This window comes from Sinocyclocheilus grahami, unplaced genomic scaffold (genome assembly GCF_001515645.1).
Source record: "Sinocyclocheilus grahami isolate Dianchi unplaced genomic scaffold, SAMN03320097.WGS_v1.1 scaffold480.1, whole genome shotgun sequence".
Classification (NCBI taxonomy): domain Eukaryota; kingdom Metazoa; phylum Chordata; class Actinopteri; order Cypriniformes; family Cyprinidae; genus Sinocyclocheilus; species Sinocyclocheilus grahami.
Genome location: NW_015505659.1, coordinates 753594 through 760307, shown reverse-complemented (window position 1 = coordinate 760307; position 6714 = coordinate 753594). Strand labels below are relative to the sequence as shown.

Genomic DNA, 6714 nt, shown 5'->3' with positions numbered 1-6714 from the left:
AGCTTTTACATATTCCCTAATGAATAATCATCTCATTTACAGTCAGAAGACTGTGGAACGCGTCTGAAGCGTTCTGATACTGTACACTGAGTTCTTGAACCGCACAGAGTTCCGTCGAGCCAATCAGATGCAAGTAGGCGTGACTTTGAATACATCCAGCCAATCGTCGCGCAGTGGGCGCGGCTTCGCACCGGCGTTGTAAACAGTGTAAAGCAGGAGTCAGGAGGTGTGTATAAATATCAGGGTGTCTCCAGTGCTGTCATATGAACTCATGCCGCTCATCAGCTGCTTGTAGACCGCACTGTTTCCGTGGAGCTGACGGCAATCTGCTCACGCTACAGGTTGGTCTGCACTTCTGGACCTTTATCTTTGTGGATTTTGAAACTCATGAATGATGTCACTGTATACTTTGAAGGGTACAAACCGACATGTGTACTTGAGTGAGACAAGTGCGCTTTGATTTCTGCTGATCTGTGTCTCACAGGTGGCGGTGAGCGGCGCGTAAAGGTGCGTCTTTTCTCATTTCGTGCCATGCATTGCGCGCTCGTGTGTTTTATCCAGTGCCATTTTTGCACAGTGTCAACACAGCCGGCGCGTTTTTGCAAGCGAGACCGTCTCAGACATTGCATAGAGAAACCTATTCCAGTTCTGTGAGTTTGCGAGTGTTTGTGGCAACATGTTTCTCAGGTGCAAGTTCAGACATAAAGAGCATTAACAGCTCGCGATTGTGACATGCGCATCGTTTCATCTGATGATAGTCGAGATAAGACACCGACAGATTGCTATCTTACATCCTCATGTAATAACGGTTTGATAGCCTATGTAATGTGATATGAGAATGTGGTACAGTAGGCTATGCTATGTGCAATAATGTATAATAGTTAGGGGCAGATATTAAATCTTATAGTGTGATATTGTATAATGTGGTAACAAATAGGATTGTTTAGTGTACTGTATATTGTGTAGTACAGTGTGATGTGTGGAGTCAGTATAGTACTGTGCTAATGTGCAAGGGTAGCATAGTATAGTATGGTATAATACAGTATAATGTGAGATCATAGCATTTTCTTTTGAGTTATATACCTCAAATATTAGCATGCACCTTCACCTTTCCCACGACACCTGGAAAGTAGGACCCTGTGAAGGACGACGGTTTCCACCCATTTCATCATCATCTTGGAAATCAAGGTATGCAATGCTTTATTACTCTCTATTGTGCATGTGACAATATTGAAAAGCATACTTCCACTGGAAATCAATGGTGTGATTGTGCTTGTGTAAACCAGTTAGCCCGGGAATGAAGTAGATCCACATTCCACCCAAAAAGCCATTCGATTGTGATGTGATGCTTCACGGTATCTAAGACAAAGATGATTTCCATACTGCACATGCTGTGAAAAAGATCCTTGTTATGGCATCTCCGCCTCTGTGGTCACCAGACGAATGGCATGGTACCAAGCCAGAAGTTCATGTGTGGAATTCATTGCATGCAGCAAGTGCACGCAGACTCTTCTGTGTCCAAACAATGCAGAGTGGCAGCAAGTTGTTTTCGTGCATCTGTGAAATTACAGCCCCTCATATGTGGTGCCCAGCAAGTGGGCAGTTGTTTTTTTCAAGCCCCATTCATCAGCCACTAAATGGTGTGTGAAATTGTAGAGGGCATATATCGCTCTCTCTAGCTCTGCTGTGTGAGAGGGTTGGAGTTTATTTATTCCTTTAGACTACTTGTTAGTGCAAACAAGTAGTATGAAACCTTTTCAAAAGTGTTATTCCTTGGTGCATAATGTACTCATTTTTAGTTTTAGCAATTTTAGTAATTCCCGGGCTAACAAGAAACGTTCTCAGAATGTTCTGGCAAGGTTCTATCAAAGTTAAGAACTAACATTTTCCAGTAATGTTAATATGATGTTATTTGGTTTTTACTAATGTTCTCAAAACGTTAGAACAAAAACGTTCATGGAACGTTTTATTTCTGAAACATGTTAGTTAAGACATTCCTTTAAAGTTTTTCAAAGTTGTTTCAAAACGTCCAGAGAACATTCAAAAAGTAACATTCTCATAATGTTTGCATGTTCCCTTAACGTTCGTATAACCAAGAAAATGCGTTAAAACATTAAAAAATTGGACGTTTTGAACGTTCGAGGAACATTCAGAAACATTGTTTTCATAACTTGATGAAAGTAAACAAAACGTTCTTAGAACACATTTTTGTGTTTCAGTTCTTATTTTCGTTTGAGTTTTTCATATAATATTTATATTTGACTTTATTTCAACCTCTGAAAAAAGTAAAACATGAATATAAAATTAAACATGAAATAAATGTAAAATATAAAACAAAAATGACACAAAATATTTTATTTTATATTCATATAAAATATATATATATTTTTAATCCAGCAATAAAAACCAGAATATCATAGAGACTTCGAGTTTTGCACAGGCGAGAACATTTTCATTGCAAACAATATTTAAAGCACGTGATGTTCCGGTGTCCAGATTTTCATGCCGATCTGTATGTTGGCATACACATTTGAATGCAGTCCAGCATTTCAGCTCTGCAGAGTTGGATTTTTTTATTGAGAGCTTTCATCTAGTAGTAACTCGTGCATTGTGGGCAGGGGTCTTGACTCTTGTGTGCGAGTGCCAGTTATTTTAGGCTGTTCATTAAACACCTATGAGATGCAATGACTGGCTTCAGGCTGACCTAGTTGAAGACAGGTGGAGGCAGACAGATGTCCTGTTGCAGTGTGTGTGCATGTATGCACGTGAGTTTAGGACACAGTGTTCGAATTTGGCCGATACCTTCTTATTGCAACAGCCTTTGAGTCAGGTGTGCGCTTGTCATGTCTTGAAATGAGCTTACTAGTTTGTAGAGCGTACCAGTTTGGTCAGTTTTGAGGTTCTGTTTCAGTTAGTATGCTGCTTTAGATAGTAGACAGCAAGGCAGATGACTAGGTTTTGGAACAGAACCATCTGAATTCCCAATGCCTGTGTCTCTCTCCTTCATCCTTTCTCTTGCCTCTGGGCTAAATCTAGGTCTGAGTTATAAATCAGCTTGTAACTACAGTCCAAGCCTGACCACAACAGATAAAATCCTTGAAATATCACTAAAGACTTATGAAAGAGTACATGTTGTAGCACCTTATCACCAATGACTCATGTTTCAAGCTGCAGTTGGAAAAATGTCATAAATGGCGTATCAAAAGCATTGTGAACCTTTAGTTCATGACTAATGTATCAAGTCATTATTTGCTCCATTCCTTGACAACAACATATCAAACACATCTGTAATTGTGAAAGGAGTAGTTCACAGAAAAAAAATGCTCTGTCATTTACTGTTGTTTCCAATCTGGACGCTGTTACTTTTTTTCAGTGGAACAAAAAAAAGATAAATATTTGAAGAATAGTCATGCAGTTGTTTTCCACACAATGACAGTTTATAGTAGGGATGCACCGATATGAAAATTTTGGCCGATACCGATAACCGATTATTCTTTATTTTTGAAAGCCGATAACCGATATGTTGGCCGATAAATCTATATCCAAATTGTTATATACTTTTTGAGAGCCTGATTACAAAAAAGGTCTCATCATTAAAAGCCACATCCCAAACACTTCAACATAAGCAGCCTAGTTTGAACGGTGTACGTTTTAAAAATATTTTTACTCTCCCATTACCAAATTTAGTCATAAAAAAGTCTTACAAATAAATAAAATAATGCATAAATAATGCAAACAAGTCACTGGACATCATTACACATGTAAAGAATCAAAATGAATGCGCCATAGATCAATAAAACGGAATAGCCTCTGCACGGACAATAATTAAATGATTTTAATTACTAAACCATATTGTTGATGAAAATAATAAGAGAAAAATACAAGTGGTTGTTGTTATTAATAATATATCAATGATTTTGAAAAAGTAACAAATTAATACCACTGTTTTAAATAGCAGCCATTGAGCTGCAGCTCAAGCTGAAGCTGAAGAGCTGAATGAACACGGTAAACTGAAGCGTTTTGCTGGCAGCTTATTTAACTCAAGGAAATGCATCCTGAGATTAATATTAATACAACATAAACATAATATTACAACTTATATATGAAATGACAAATGACGCAGTTATTGCATGCTATAGTCAGAATGTGTGATCCTGTTGTGGATGCGCTCTTCCCATAACAACGCGCTGAAACACGGCAACTAAACCCAAAGAATTCACAACGTTTTATTATAATAATGTTCTCATTAGAATGTTATATACACAACATTCCCAATCATAGTTATTAATGTTGTGCACTGCTGTTTGAGCTGCGTGCGCTGAGCTAAAGACGATCACCGGTAAACTGAAGTGCTCTTTTAACTTAACCAAACGCATTCTATATGAGATAAATCAGATATACATCAAATAAACACAATATTACAATGTACAATTGCACAAAAGGCTGCAAACGAACAGCGCGCATCTGAAGTGTCTCTGAAGGAAATAATGCATTATTTATCGGCTTTAAGATATCGGCCAAATTTTCTTATCAGGCCGATACCGATAACAGAAAAAATGAGCCGATATGGGCCGATACCGATATGGTGGCCGATATATCGTGCATCCCTAGTTTATAGTGACATTGACTGTCAAGCTGTGTTATTTTGCCATTTTTTAATACTGTATACTGTTGTAGTGTTTTGAATGAAGTTTTAGCGATTTTGTTTTGTGCTTTTATAATTTTTTAAATCTTTAAAAACTTTTTTTAAACCTTTAATTTATATTTATGTTTTAGTAATTTTAGTACTTCAACTTATTTTCAGTTATTTGCTTTTCGTTTAAGTTTTACGTTTTTCACGTAATATTTATATTTTACTTTTATTTTAGCTTTATTTCAATTGACATAACACTGCTGTCAAGCTCCAAAAAGAATAAAAAACACCCTAAGGAGCCATTCATTTGTCTTAAAGATGCATTCATGTGTTAGAAAACATCGAGACGCAGCGGAATGGAAGGGAATAGAATGCAGGGGTCTAACTATTTTTAACGTGGCGTCTTAAAAATGTGGTGCACATGGTGTCAGATGCTGAAAAAGCATTGAGATCCTTTGATTGTTGAAAGACGTTCATCTAAACCAAAATATAACACTGCAGAAAGCAAGAATATATCTTGATTGAACAATTTCTATAAGGACCATAAAAGAAATGAATTGCGAGAATCATATAATATGCTAAAGTCATATAATAGCTTTGTGTGAAGAACACATTCGGCCAAAACATGCTCAGTGTGCCAAGACGCCATTTTGAATCTAATTTTGATTCAACATATGGGTAGATTATTAGTGAATAACCACTTATATTTCAGTCTGTTCCTCACATGAACTTATTGAATGACTTCAGATGTTTTGCAGTGTAGTATGAAAGCCCATTTCTTTTACAGAATTGAAAAAAATTAAAAAGGTAATTGCGATTTATAATCCCATAATTCTGAGTTTATATCAGAACTGTCAAGAATTTCAATTTCAACTCCGAATTTCAAGATATAAACTCAGAATTTCAAGATATATACTCAGAATTGCGAGATATATATACCCATAATTGTGAGATATAAACAACCTGTGATATCTTTTTCAGGGCAAAAAAGGAAAATAAAAGCTGAAATGTTTTCACAGAGCCTTGCAAAAGCAGCACGTTACAATGGTGAGGGAAAAGCTTTGTGTATTGCGTGTAATCACATCCATACAGTTTATGATCACAACAACAACACTGTTTGTCAGGCATCTACATTGTCATCTGTGGAGATTACAAAGATTAAACTAGTGTTTTTTTTTTAACTCTAAAACATGAAATGTGGCGGTATCTGCTTTAGCCAAAAAAACGACTGTTGGAGTTATCTGCTTTTGCAATAAAACAAACTTTTAATATGTAAAAAAGCATACTTTCAATGAACTTTAAGTAATAATAACTTAAACAAATACAGGTGATTTACAAAATTAATCAAAACAACCCAACTGCAGTTGATTGATATTACTTGGAATGCGCAATAAAAAAACGTATATAATATAGTAGTAAACTCATAATTTCAAGATATATATACTCAGAATTGCAAGATATAAACTCAGAATTTCGACATATAAACTGACGTTTTTCTTCATGAATACAGGAAACAAAGATAAAAAGATAAAAAGTCAGCATGATCTTTTTTACATTTTTATTCTGTGGCCGAAATGGGCTTCCATAATATAGTGCACACGATTCATATGTACTTCTATGGATTTTTTTTTGTTTGTTAGTCCATAGTAAAAAAAAAATTAAAAGAATGATTCTTTAAAATGTCTCCTTGTGTGTTGCATGGGAAAAAAATTACACCATGCAGGTTTGAGATGACATGAGAGTATATAATGAGTGAATAATGGCCTAATTTTCAACTATTTGTTTATTTATAGCTATCCCATTTTGGTCAAATTGTATTCATAAATAAAGCTGGCTCACAGTGCACCTGTTGTGTTTTGTATGTCTAGTTCGTCTGTGAGTGTGTGTGATATTTCCAGTGCGTCTGAGCTTTGGCTTTGGCCTGCCGCAGTCGGGGGCATTGTGGCGTTCATCCACATAATGTCATGACACTTACCTCAGCTCATTTCCATGTAAATGAATAACTACACGGGATGTGAAATATTGACATGAATATTGAAAACAGCGAGAAGATGGCAAGTGAATGTACTGATTTATATCTA

At 36.1% G+C, this 6714-nt stretch overlaps 1 protein-coding gene across 1 annotated transcript in view; it reads left to right on the top strand.

Annotated features, from left to right (window-relative positions):
• Positions 1-267: 267 nt before the first annotated feature.
• Positions 268-6714, top strand: part of LOC107553744 (cell migration-inducing and hyaluronan-binding protein-like) — a 171152-nt gene continuing 164705 nt past the window's right edge. Inside the window, exon 1 of the mRNA XM_016236058.1 lies at positions 268-341. The gene's annotated coding sequence lies outside the window, so the exon portion shown is untranslated. The remainder of the gene's footprint in view (positions 342-6714) is intronic.